This window comes from Pholcus phalangioides, unplaced genomic scaffold, assembly GCF_987345545.1.
Source record: "Pholcus phalangioides strain wild (caught in Gottingen) unplaced genomic scaffold, Ppha-v1.0 ptg000015l_1, whole genome shotgun sequence".
NCBI lineage: Eukaryota > Metazoa > Arthropoda > Arachnida > Araneae > Pholcidae > Pholcus > Pholcus phalangioides.
The window spans coordinates 84323475-84337024 of NW_028301608.1; the positions used below are offsets into that span (position 1 = coordinate 84323475).

The window sequence follows — 13550 nt, forward strand, 5'->3', positions numbered from 1 at the left end:
TTGTTAAATGAAATAGTAGGATCTATTATAGTTTATGCTAAAAAAACATATCCTAGGTATTCTGAAAAAGAATATAGCATTGCTAGAAACCTAGAACCATGAATAAACATTTGGAATTGAGATAGCTTCGTATCACATAAATTCTCTTTCTTTCACTCATGATTAATAGCAAAAACGTGATCAGCCATTCTGAATGAATTTTAATGATTGAGTATTCAATCATGCATCAATTTTTGTGTCCTTTATAAAAATATTTCTTTGTGTATTTTTCAATATGAAGAAGTTTGATTCAAGAAAATCAGGTTGTCTATATTTTGAAATTATGTCAAAAAGTTAGAACTATCTTGTGTAATAATCATAAATACAACAAAATATCTGAATCATTAATAGCTTGGACATTATTACTAACCTCTAGAGTTACAAATGTTGTTAATAATTATGCATCGTTTCTCTATTTTTGTTGACTTTAAGACATTTCTGGAAGTATTCACACATTCTGTACTTAAGTTTTTGCTTTTTTATGTTTGCTCAGTTGTTCTTGAATGTATGTACTGTTTTTCTCTTCAAGAATATTTAGTGTCTTAAAATGCCACAAAGTATTTATGAGTGAAATAATTTATGTTTGAACCCTATCTCTCTCTTCTTTAAAGATTGAGTAATGACAGATTTTTATTACTCTAATGTGCTAACATCGCACATTGTTTATCTATTTCACCATTCACTTGTTTATTAATTTTTAATTAGCAGCTATTACCTCATTTATGTGCCATGATACAAAGATTGTTTGATGTTAGTTTTGCATTTTTCAATTTCATAGCCTTGATGAAATCTTATTTTATATTCAAAAAATTTGATGTGAATGTTGTTTTTGGTATTAATCTGCGTTATGTGATTTTTTGTTTGTTTTAAGATGTCAAACATGATCAATTCAGAATATATTCTTGTGACTGGATGTCAACTTTTTCTCTTTTATTTTTCAAATATTGTGAAGAAGACAACGTTTCTTGTTATAAATATAATGGAGGAATGTGAAAAAAGTTATTCCCATTATTTCAATTATACATTTTATATTGTTTATTTTCTGGGTGGCTTTTCCTCTGCAAAGTCATGTTGCCATATTACATAACAATCAAAAAGCATTTTTTCCTTAAAAGTATGGCATTTTTATTCTGCATATGTTAAATGTTAAGAAATGAAAGAAAAATCTTACCCCTGTAGACTACATTGTTCCCAAGAAAACTTATGTCCATCTAAATCTTTTCATTCATCAATGCATTTCATCTTTATTATTACAATAATTCAAAGATTATCACCATATATGTATATATAATACATATTTTTTCACTTATTAAAGGTAATAGTTATGTATCAGTATATGTATTGTATTGAAAAATTAACGAACATTGTAAAAGAATTTATGCATGTATAAAAAAAAATCGTTTTTCTCCTTTTAAGTAACGAAAATTTTGTTCTTTAAATACAAGAGGCAAAAATAAAGCATTTATAATTTTTATAAAATGAATTATGGAAAACCATCGATGATAGAGATTAACTATTTAATATAAAATAATGGTAAACTCAATATGCTTTCACTATATATGCTTTAGATCATAGTTTTGCAAACTTTTTTGTTCCTCTTCCTACCTGCCCAATTTTTTTTTCTTGTCTTTCCTCTTATTTCCTGAGCGATCCCAAAAGATCTTCCATTATATCTATGTCTATGTCACTATTATGCCCCCCCCCCCCAAAATGCATTCAGCCACCCATCAAGAGGCGATATTGCCGACTTGGGAAACACTGCTTCCATATTTTTACCATTTGTGTGAATATTTGTTGTGAGCAGTCTCTTTTTTTTTCCTATTTACATAAATGCAGCAGCAGTTATTGTTATTTCTGTTGAATGTCTTTGCTGCTGTTTGTGTCTAAATATTCATAATGTTAATTTTTTTTTTATCATTTTATAACTATGAAAGAAAAAATGTGTATTCAGCATCGTTGATATATAATTCTGAAAATTCTACTGAATCAATGTGGGTCTCAAGTGTTTGGTATCTTATTTTATAATGTTTGATAATCTTCAGCTAAGCTGCACCACCTACTTGAGGAAAAGAAATGAACAAGTCCTAAAATATTTGTCAATTTCTGTAATCAGATTGAAAATCTGCGAAAAAAAAATTAATTTGCTGTTTTGTATGAAATAATTTTTTTTTTGTCTTTATTATTTAAAAAATTATTTTTCACATAAAATGAACCTACCTTTTTTAATACCAGTGATAATACAGTCAATTCATTATAACTCAGTTTTTTGATACCTAAAAGTGGTTTTTACCTCTTAATATATTTTTTTATATCAAATCAAAGTTGTATCAATTGCCATAAGTGCTTCCAGATATCAAAGTTTGACTGTATGTTGCTTATTTGATGGCATTAATTCATGTAAATGCTTCATAGAATGTGTGAAAAATGGTGAATCCTGAGATATTTATGATTTTTCCAGCATTTGAACTTTTTCTTTTGTGTTTAAGTAATACCTGAATTATGTTTGTGATTTATGGTTATGATCATTATGAGTTTCCTTGTTTATGGATTCTGTGCATATAATAAACTATTTATAAATCTTGTCAGGTTCTTGGCGATGGTGATACTTTGTGTCTTCTGATTGGAGATACTCTAAATACCTTCAGGTCAATCAGCTGAATGTGCAAAGACCAGCCTCACTGAAAATTGAAATCTGTGAAGAGGAAGACAAAATACTGATTATGGTTTTGAAATTTGTTATTGAGAAGTTATTAACCAATTATATTGAAAATTTTGATGTAGTCTTTCTCAAACATGGGGCTATTATGAAACTAAATGTGTAGAAAACTCAAAAATTAAAACTATATACAGTGAAACCTGTGTAAGATGGACACTTTTCTTGAGCAAAATCGAAAGATAGTTTCCCATCAGTGCTTTGATGTACACCTTTATGAAACAAAAACCTGTCTAAAATGTAATATTTTAGTCTCTTGATGTCCGTTTCATACAGATTCCTCTGTATATGTATAATAGGATCTTGTTTCTGTATTTTTTGAATCTGACTCAAATTCCATTGTTTTTTATAATATTATTGAAATATGCATTAAAATAGCCATTTTGCAAAAAGCATAAAAAAATCCATAAAATGAATAACACTGTGAAGAAAGCTATTCATTTTTTAGAATTCTCAACCCAGAGGTTCATGATTTATATAATCAAGGTTTTACTGAGATTACTTCCTAATGTATACACGGTGGTACCTCAGCCCATGAGTGTTTTAGCTTACGAGCAATCCAATTCAGATGAAAAATAAAATTCACTAAAAATGCTCAAATTTAAGAGCAAATATTCATCTTAAAAAAATATGAAATCTAGGAAAAAGAAAAACTTATTTTACCCACTACAGCTTGAACAGTTTCAAGAAACCAGATTCAACATCATTATACATCTGTGCATTCTATTTATTTTGTAAGCAAATGTATTTCTATTCTTTTAAGAATAAACTGCTAATGCACCATGCTAATTGATTCCTATACAAATATTAATATTTTGGGTGTGAAATGAATTAATAACGAACGAATTTTTTTGTGTGTGTGTAGGAAAATCAGATTTGAGATTAAAAATTTTGTGATATCAGTATATAAGCCCCAAAGCAGAATGTGCCAAAATCTGTGATGCACGTCGAGAGCAATTAGTGCAACTGCAGAACAATTTGGAAGAAATTTAAGAAAAAGTGCAAAAAAAACACTGTTACATATATTGGGATTTTTACCACAGAGCATTTCCAGTCAGCTGAGGGCTCGTCGCAGAACAGTGCTAAACATTCTGCTTTGGGGTCAGTAACAGTCAGGAATAAATTGAATTTCCAAGGTGAGGCACCACTGTATGTACAATTTAAACATTAAAGGCAAGTTTAGCAATTTATCAGACTAAAATTGCACTCTAAAATGATTTAATGTTTAGAATGAATATTGATGTAATAATTTGATTCTTTAACGTTCACATCAACTGGAGATAGAAGGAATAGCTCAGTTAAGCTCTTGTAAAGTGGAGTCAAGGCAGAAAACGAAAGCTGTTGTTAGAGGTAGGAACAGAAAAGGCTAGCCTACACTTTCTAAAGTATTTAACATTCGGGGTGAGTCCACCTCGTAGAACTTATGGTTGAACGTTAAAGAGTTATCGTTGCATGCATTATTTATTTTACATATTTTTGAAAATTGAAAGAAAACAAAAGAAAGTTCTGTGTTTTACAGTTTACCAATATTTATTCTTTAAGCATTATCATTTTCTTTCATGATAGAGTAGTTGACAGTTATGGCCAAAGTACTTTTGATCACCAGTTGCTTAGATGTGATTATGATTTGTACAATACAATAAAGTTGATTTGGTTGGAATAAAGTGTATGGCTGCAGTTATTATTTGTTCAACTGTTTTTCAAGCATGTGCACAATCGTCAGCACTAATTTATTTCTTCTGTGTTCGTATGTATTAGTGTTAAATTTTGTTTGTTCGTAACTAGTTATGCTGAATATATTTTTTTTTTTGGGTCAATGATCTATCTACATGTTTTCTGCATGTTTCAAGCTATATGATATTTTCACATTGAAATGATTGATAGTTATTGTTCATAAAAATCTATGTTTGTTTCTTTTTTGTGAGATAAAATTTAAAAAGCCAAAAAATAATCCAAAAAGATCTATTTAATGTTTAGTTTAAATATCTTTGTTATATGTAGGTGTCTTTTTATACACATGTGCTGCTTATGTTCCTCTAGTTGAGCAGTGAATAAAGAATTTTTTTAAACAAAAACAAATGTTGTTTTTATTTTCAGATATATTCCTGGCCTTTCAGCCCGCCAGAAATCATATATATGTTCTTCCAGATACGGTCAACCTGAATCTTCTTCCGAAGCAGAACGACCGTAGGCCTCTCTGCCCAGTGTGCCTCAAATACTTCTACGATATCACTACTCTTCGACGACACATGGAGATACATGATGCGCACAGGAAAAAGTATACCTGCAAGTATTGTTCACGAACCTTCTCGTGGAAGAATCATTTGCAGTCACATGTACGGAAAATGCATTCGGAAAAGTCAGCTCAGACTTGATATATCGCCACAAGTGTCTTAATATGTTGATGTTTTGAGAGAGAGAGAAAATCGAATTTTCAGTAATGTCAATGTATATATAATTGCAGAAACTTGGCAGAAAATTAGTTATATATATACATGTATGTAGATGTGTTTATAATCAAACCTGTATATGCCAAATATTAGAAGTTATGAGGATTATAAAACGAAAAACATTTGTTATGTATACTGAGTGTTAAAAGTTTTTTAAGTCAAAGACCAAAATTTAATGTAAATAATGTTGATGTAAACAGGTTTGAATTTATATATACACACAAACACATGCATGTTTATATATATATATGCATCAACGCACTGTTTTTTTTATTCAAAATTTATCAGAAATTGTAGCCAAAGGTTGTTGTTTGCATTATTCATTGTTTCTCTATCAGCTATTTCCATGAATCTGACCCAGAGCGTTAATTATTATTTTGGAATATTTTTAACCTCAGGGAGCAAAGTAATTTTTCTGACAGCAGAATTGAAATTTTATTTACAAAAAATTATATAAATTGTGGAATTCAAGCTGGTGAGGTCTAACCCTTTTTAGGTGAGACTTTCTCACAAGTTTTTTAAAAAGAAATTTTAAGATTTTAATATCACACTTTTGCAGTTAGTCTTATTTTTGCTACTTACCTGATCATAAAAAAATCCCTGTTATAATATTTTTTATAGATTATCAATTTATCACCATGATATGATCAAGTTTATTTCTTGTTTCTTGTCAAAACTCTACCCTTCACTCAGGGCCGTCTTAAGGGTATCATGGGCCCCCGGGGCGAGTGATTTTTCTGAGGCCTGCCTTGCCAATTTTCGAAAATTTCAACTGATTCCCGTTTTTGTGAGGCCCCTCTCCTCTTGAGGCAGCCGTGCCGTGCCTGGGTGGGCCCATGAGTTAAGGCGGCACTGCCTTCACTACACATAAGTTTCTCTTTTTTTCGCACTCTGATGAGAAACATTGACTTTGCCAACAACAGAAGTGCAAATGCATTGCTTTTTTAATCGTTCTTGATTAACCCATTAACGACGACTTTGATTTTTTTAAAAACAAAATATAATGAGTGGAGCCACTTCCACACCATTTATTGGCAAAGAAAAAACTTAAAATTTAGAATGGCAAATTTTCTTACCAACCGGCGTTAATGTGTTAAGAAATAGTAATTTCTCTCATGGCTCAATATCTGGAGTTACAAAAATGGCTTAACATAGCTATTGTTACGGATGCAATCTATAAATTTATGCAATTCTTAAATTTTTTTTATATATACATACTGTTGCTTTTTGTTTGTTAATCAGTTTATAATATATATCTGTTTCTTTTTATACGTAGAAAAATGAGGCTGGTACCTCACTTTATTGGTCCATTATAATTCACAATTTTTTTTAAACAGAATTTGTTTTTCTACCTGTAATCAAAATTTTTTATGTGCAAAACTATTTTTTATATTATGCGCATGTTCTATGATAACTTTCAAGGTACTTTGCTTCCCTTGTACTCTGTACCCTGTAGGAAAATCACATTAATGACCTAAAGAAAAGAAAGTCTTGTGATGCCACTGGAATATTGCAGAGGAAATTTAATGTTGATGAGTAAATTTTGTTTTGCTAGAAAGATCTATCACACAGTTGGAATAGTGCTCTTTCTAGCAAATTTACTATTGATGTACGCTGTGCATCGGTTTTTATAGGGATTGCTGATCTTCTCAAATGACCATTCTTCCATGAAGAAGAGAAAAATTATTATAAAACATTATATATATATAGTTTTGTTGTTGTTGTTAAATTAGAAGATTTTACCTTTTACAAATTTATATTGCAGTGCATTGAACTTGTATTTATACTTTTGTAGTTATGCATCAAGTTGTGAACAATGCCTAATTTTTTTTCCCCGTTGAAAGATTGTCTTTAAGAGGCGGGTCTCAAATTTCTTTTAAGCTACAGCGATATCAAAATGAATATGTCCGGTGTTTTCATCATAGTTGCAATACTCCAATCTACTTTGAAAGAAAAATTATTCATTTACATGTTGTTTTGTTGCAGGTAGCAATCTTGTTAAATCATGAAAAGGGTTATAGTTCAAGAATGTTTTTAACATGTTTTGTTTGGAAGATTTTTGAATATAACGTTTACTACAAAAAATGTGCAATTCTAAATGGTCATGCTTAAAAATTCCCATTGCAATTTGAAATCATATATGGTATCAGTGTCCGATTGATTCATGAGATGGGGACACGACTCCCTTTGTTTTCAAAATCTGTGTATTGATCAAAAGACAATCAGATGTTGTTCATTTAAATTGATTGTTGTTTCTGGGAATATATGATACTCCCAGTTAGTTTCAGTTTTAAGGCTTCCATCTCAAAAAGTTCATTATAATATTAAATTATTTAATTTTCATTTTATATTGTTAGAAAATGAAACCTTAAGTGAGAAATGTGAATCAAGTATGAAAAAAGGAAGTTCAAAAAGATTCAATTAAGTGCATTCATTAAACTAGTGACAGGAAAAAATAAATCAGAAAAATTTTTGTTATTGACAATAATGCACATTTTGACGAAATACATTTCTTCTTTCGAAAACATTTTTAAACATAGTCTTAGATCCTCGCCAGATTCATATACAATCTATTTTATCTATTTTCATTAAGAAAATGTTGTAAAAAAGAATGTCTTTTTGATATACTTATATAAAATTACTCATCTGATACAATTAACACAGCAGTAATATAATTATCTGTAAGCAATATATTTCACCAGTTTTTTTTTTTTTTTGCAAATATTCAAAATACTTTTCAGTGCAATGCTTATCATCTAAACATCATTTTTAAGACTAATCAAAACTTTTATATTTTTATATTTATTTCATATTCATGAAGATTACTCTAATTTTTTTTTCCCATTTGTGTCCAAATTTATTTTTAACCATAGTTTTTATTGAGTGTTAGAAAGCGTTCTTTTTTCTTATGTTTTCGAAATAAGTTTAAATCAAGGTGAGTTGTGGTATAGGTAATTAAAATGAAAACCTCAGGAAACAACTTTGCTTTTCCACTTACTGATGCCTTAAGTGACAGCCGATGAAGGAACATATTTCATCTTTAAAGAAAAACCATATATATATATATATATATACATATTCATTCATTGATGTTCAGATATTATATTCATATTATTTGTCAATTTTTTGTTAGATAAGTGAAAAATGTTTCTTTCATTCATTATTACACTAAAAATGATTTTTTGTTATATGTTTCTTTTTCCATGTGTGTTTATCAGCTAAATTACTGGGACCTCAAGTGCCATGTTTTTTTTGTGTAATATAAATGTTTTTTAATTTAATTCTATTTTTAAATATCTTATTTTCTGGTTCTCTTACAATATAATTTCAATTATACTTGCAACCCATAGTTCTAAATATATTACTTCACATGATGATTAGCTATTTTATTAAATTATTTTTTGTCAATATGTTAGTGAAAAAGGTGATTCAAAATAGTATTTTCTTTTTACATTTCCCTTTTTTTCATCTTCATCTTCGCTTTTCTCTTTCCTATCTGTCTTCCAGTTTCATTCATTTTCATTGAAGGGGTAACATGATAATTTTGTTTGGATACTTTTTTACATCTTAACTTTTAGCAAAAAAAACGATTGGAAATAAAATTTGTTACTGTTGCTCCTACCTGGATTCATATTTTCAATTTTTAGTGCTATTGCTTGCTTACTTTTCTCCTAACATTCTTTTTTAATCTTCTATGAAAATTAGTTATTTCATTCTTATTCAATTTGCATATTTTCGTTTATTCTTTCTTATTCTTCCTTTTCTTTAGTATTGCTTAGTTTTTAGTATGCAAATTCTTAGTTTTACATTATAAAAAAATGTTTTTATTTCATAAGGTTATTAATTAATTAATTGGTCTTATCATATCTTGATGCTAAAAAATCCAATATAACCTTAATGACATGGATTATAGGCATGTTGAACATGTTAAATCATTGACATGATTGAATTTGATGATTATATCTCCATTGAAATCATTTTGCTTTACTTTTGTGTTGCCTACATGAGACACAAAATTCTTCTTTTACATTTTGTTATATATTTCAATCATTGTTATTTAGGACCTCCAAAGTCATTTATTATCTTTAAGGTATTTTACATTGTTTTTAATCTATTTAGAGGATTTTTTCCCCCATATTGAAGTGGTTATTGGTGACTTTCTGTCAAGAGAAAATCGAGATATTCTCAATTTGAATTTTATATTTCTTTTTTCATTATGTTTTTATGCTACACTTTTGCATATTATATTTTAGAATTATTGACATGAAGTTTGTCATGTCACAGTAATTTGACATGCTTTTGTCAGTCAGGATAATGCATGCTTGAAAATATTATTATGAGATGTAAAACGCAAGGTTTTAACAAAAAAAATCTTAAATAAAATATCAAAACATAAAATTTTAAATTAAATGTCATTTAGCACAATAGTATAGAGAAATTAGTTATTTCCATAAGCATCTTATTTTTTTAAAATCTCCTTGTACTTTTAACTTTATTTTCAAGAATAATTAAAATACAGCAGAGCCTCGATTAACTGGGGATAGTAGGTTTAGTTAGAGTCACCTCAGTTAATAGAGATGATCGCCAAAATATGCAAAAAAGGTTTATCAACAACAGGTAAATGTATTTACAAATATATATATATTGAATTTTTATACGTGATGGTAATTGTAAAAATCATGTTAAAATATTTTCCTACTTGTCAGTGGAAAATATGTGCTACCAGTTGACCCTGATCTGGCCCCAAGCCTAAGTTAATAGAATGTTTGGTTAATTGAGGCGCTACTGTAGTCCTTCAAATTCCTTTGACCATCATTAGCTTTTTAGAATAAAAAGAAATGAAATTTTTTAATAAGAACCGAAGTAGTTTGTTTTAAACTTAATTAAAAAAAATCTTTGTACACATCAGTTAAGTTTTCAGTTTTCTTTAGGGTGGAACTTTGGCAGGTGTAGAGATAATAGTCACATCAGGCATATTAAAAAAATGCTATGCATCTTGCACACTAAAAAATAAACAGATATATATTATTGTTGGCTGCAAAAATGCAATGATCTGGTTTTCTTGATAATCTTACAGTGGATAAATATAGAAAAACAATTTTGAAGTTCTTGAGGTTTGTATTTAGCTATCTATGTAAGCTGTATTTTTTGGGAAAAAATTTACTTAATAGTAGAAAAAATGAAAATTTCATGGTGGTTTCATTATTTAATGAAATAGTTTATCACGTTAAGATTTAGTATGACTCTTGATAGGTTTTTTTATTATGTCACTTTGCTTATTGTAGATATGCTTTTGTTTGGTGGTATAATTAAAAATGTCATTTATAGTTTATTTTGAATTAATTATATTTACTTATATAAATAAATTTATCTTTATAAGTGTATGTGTTTGTAACGCTTTTAAATGGGTTGTGACTTTGTCAATTTAGATGCAATATATATATTAGTGTTTGTGTTGTGTGTATAATTTTTTTTTTCGACTCGTATCTTTTAGTAATTTCAACTATTGTAATTATACGCTTATATTTGTAAATACAATTTATAAATGTCTGTGTTTGCATTTATATATATATACATAAATATATATATATATATTTAGAGTTATATGCATATTTAATATGCAGTTTGTCTATATTCTAAATGCAAAAGCGCTTTTTTTTATATATACATTTGCATTAAAGGGCTTAAAGTCCTGTAATTTTGCCTACATAAAAAAAAAAAAAAAATAGACTTCATCAAGTGCAATTTGTGAACTTTGGGACAGGGTTCAGATGCAAAAATGCAAGAAGTTGAGTTAAAAAAAAAGAAAAGCGTTTTTAAGAAAAAAAGTTGCCATTGGATTGTTATGTTCTTGTATTTTGTAAAAAAAAAATTATTAAACCCATTAATTGTTTTATCTTGCTCCCCTATCTTGTAGCTGTTATTGTTCTTGTATTGTTATATGGGATATTTGCACAATTTATGACTGTGCATAGTTTTCTACATCTTAGAAGAAATTCCAATAAAATTTATTGAACTTTACTCTGATTATTATTATCGTTGTCAACCTTTGTTTTATGACTTTTCAATATTTAGTGTTTGTAGCTTTTCCCCCCAAAAAATTTATAAATGAATAAATGAATGCCAATTATTTCTTCGGACATTTTTTATTTGGTAACAATTTTGAAGAATTTGTGTTACATAAAACAAGTTTAAATAACAATTTTGATTGGATAAATTGAAAATTTTCTTCTGTAGTGCATACTTGTGTTCTTAGGAATAAATGAAATTTATTGTTATTAACTTTTTTGAGTTAAGTAATATTTGCATTTATTCCATATTATTTTATTATTATTGGAAATCTGTTCAAAAAATGCATGAAGGTGTAGAAATCACAACATGTATGGAAGCCATCTTAGCACATTTTTTTTAAGATACAGCAAGAAAACACAAAAATATTATATATATTTATTCCTCAATATTTATTAGAAAATGAAACTTTTCATAATCAAATATTAGAAATAGATTTAGATAAAGAGTATAACAACCAGGTTGTTGTTTATTCTATATACTGTGGCTTTGTTATGTGGACATGACATTTTTTTGTTTTTTCCCAAAATCATTTATAGGTAAGTTTTGATCTTGTAATGTTTTCCCCCGCATAATCTAGTGGTAATCTTTTTTTTTTATGTGGAACTATTTTGTGGATTTATCTTTGTGACACATTTGTTTCTTATGTAGTCTGTATAGTCAGCTCCAAATGGTATTCTAAGCTATAAAAAGCTGTATAACTTTTCATTCGTGTAACAATACAAATAGCTGTATTGGAGAAATATTCATGGGGATTTTTTTAGGATTCCATATAAAGTCTTGTAACCAACAAGTTTCTGCATGAACTAAAATGCAGGAAACCTCTGGTATAGCCTGTGCAAATTAATAGTATAATTATGATAGTTTGAGCATTAATGAGTTTGATTAGCTCCTTATTTTCCAATCTGATCTTCAAACAGTTATTTCAAACATTCTAAACGCCCTATTAGATTGGGATGGAGGAAATGGTTAGAATTTGATTTCAAGTAGCTAAATGAAGAAATAAATGTCTGAATAAACATTTTAATTCAAACCTACTTCAACAAGGTTAACAAAAAATCTTTGGATCTAGAAAACATAAGAATAAATTTATAAAAAATGAAAATAAAAATCTGAATATATCCAAAGAGAAAGGCTTTCTTAAAAAATATTTATATTTGAAAGAAAAAATCTTGCATCACTCAAAATGATGAATGCTCATACTATCATTAATCTATAATCTTATTCACACAAAATGAGCCACATGCGCAGTGTTATCATGATTTGATATAGTAATTCAATTTCTCCAACATGACTTTCAAACAGATGATTTATCTAAAGCAAATTTTGCACGTCATAAATGGGAGATAAAAAAAATCAAAATTTTATACAAGACATGTAGCACTCAGACTGTGTTTTGTTGTTTGTAATCTTTACTTATAGTCAACAGGGGTTCTCAATCTGTGCTCTGTGGAGCCATTAGAGCTACCTGTGTACTTCCCAGGTGCTCTGCAGCCACTCCACTATTATCAAATAAATCAGTAAATTTGATAAATAAATTAAAATAGAGGCCTACAGGGCTCTGCCATTGAAATTATAGACTAAAAAGGGCACTTAGAGTAAAAAAAAAAAAGGTTGGGAACCATTGCATTGCGTTGCCATCCAAATATCTGACAGTACAGCAACCAGATAGGAACGAGTGCCTTTGTTCAAGAAAAATGTAGTTTTGTGTTTTTTGTATTTTTCCATTTTAAAGTGAATGAAATTTTCAATATATATATATCTATATATATAAATTCACCAATGAGAATTCAGAGTAGTGCTGCAAAGATGCTGCTTTTATTCATCATCCAATTTTCACTTAAATTTTTCTTTTTTAGGCTTGATTTTCCCAAAGCTTAAAAAAGGTAAAAATAAGAAGCTATTGAGCATCTATAACCAGCCATCTCTTCTGTTGTTGTGCACTCCGGATACAGATTCATTTGATGTGTCACCAGGCAGGAGCATTTCAGCAGATCATGAAAGACCATCATGTCCTATATGTCAGAAAAGTTTCTATGATTTGAGGACCATGAGACGTCATATGGAGATTCACAATGCACACAGAAAAAAATACAGTTGCCAGTATTGTGTCAAAGCATTTGCCTGGAAGAACCATTTACAGTCGCACATCAGAACAGCACACGCTGCATACAAAAAATAGCCAGATGCCTTCTTTATTCTTTTGTCTTTTTTTTTTACTGCATTATTAAATTTGAACTTACAGACATTTTAGAAAAATGCATTTCACATGTTCTTGT

General features: G+C 28.7%; 1 protein-coding gene across 1 annotated transcript in view; it reads left to right on the top strand.

The window, feature by feature from the left end:
- Window positions 1-13550, top strand: part of LOC149076891 (uncharacterized) — a 278256-nt gene that overhangs the window by 38495 nt on the left and 226211 nt on the right. The window lies entirely within an intron of this gene.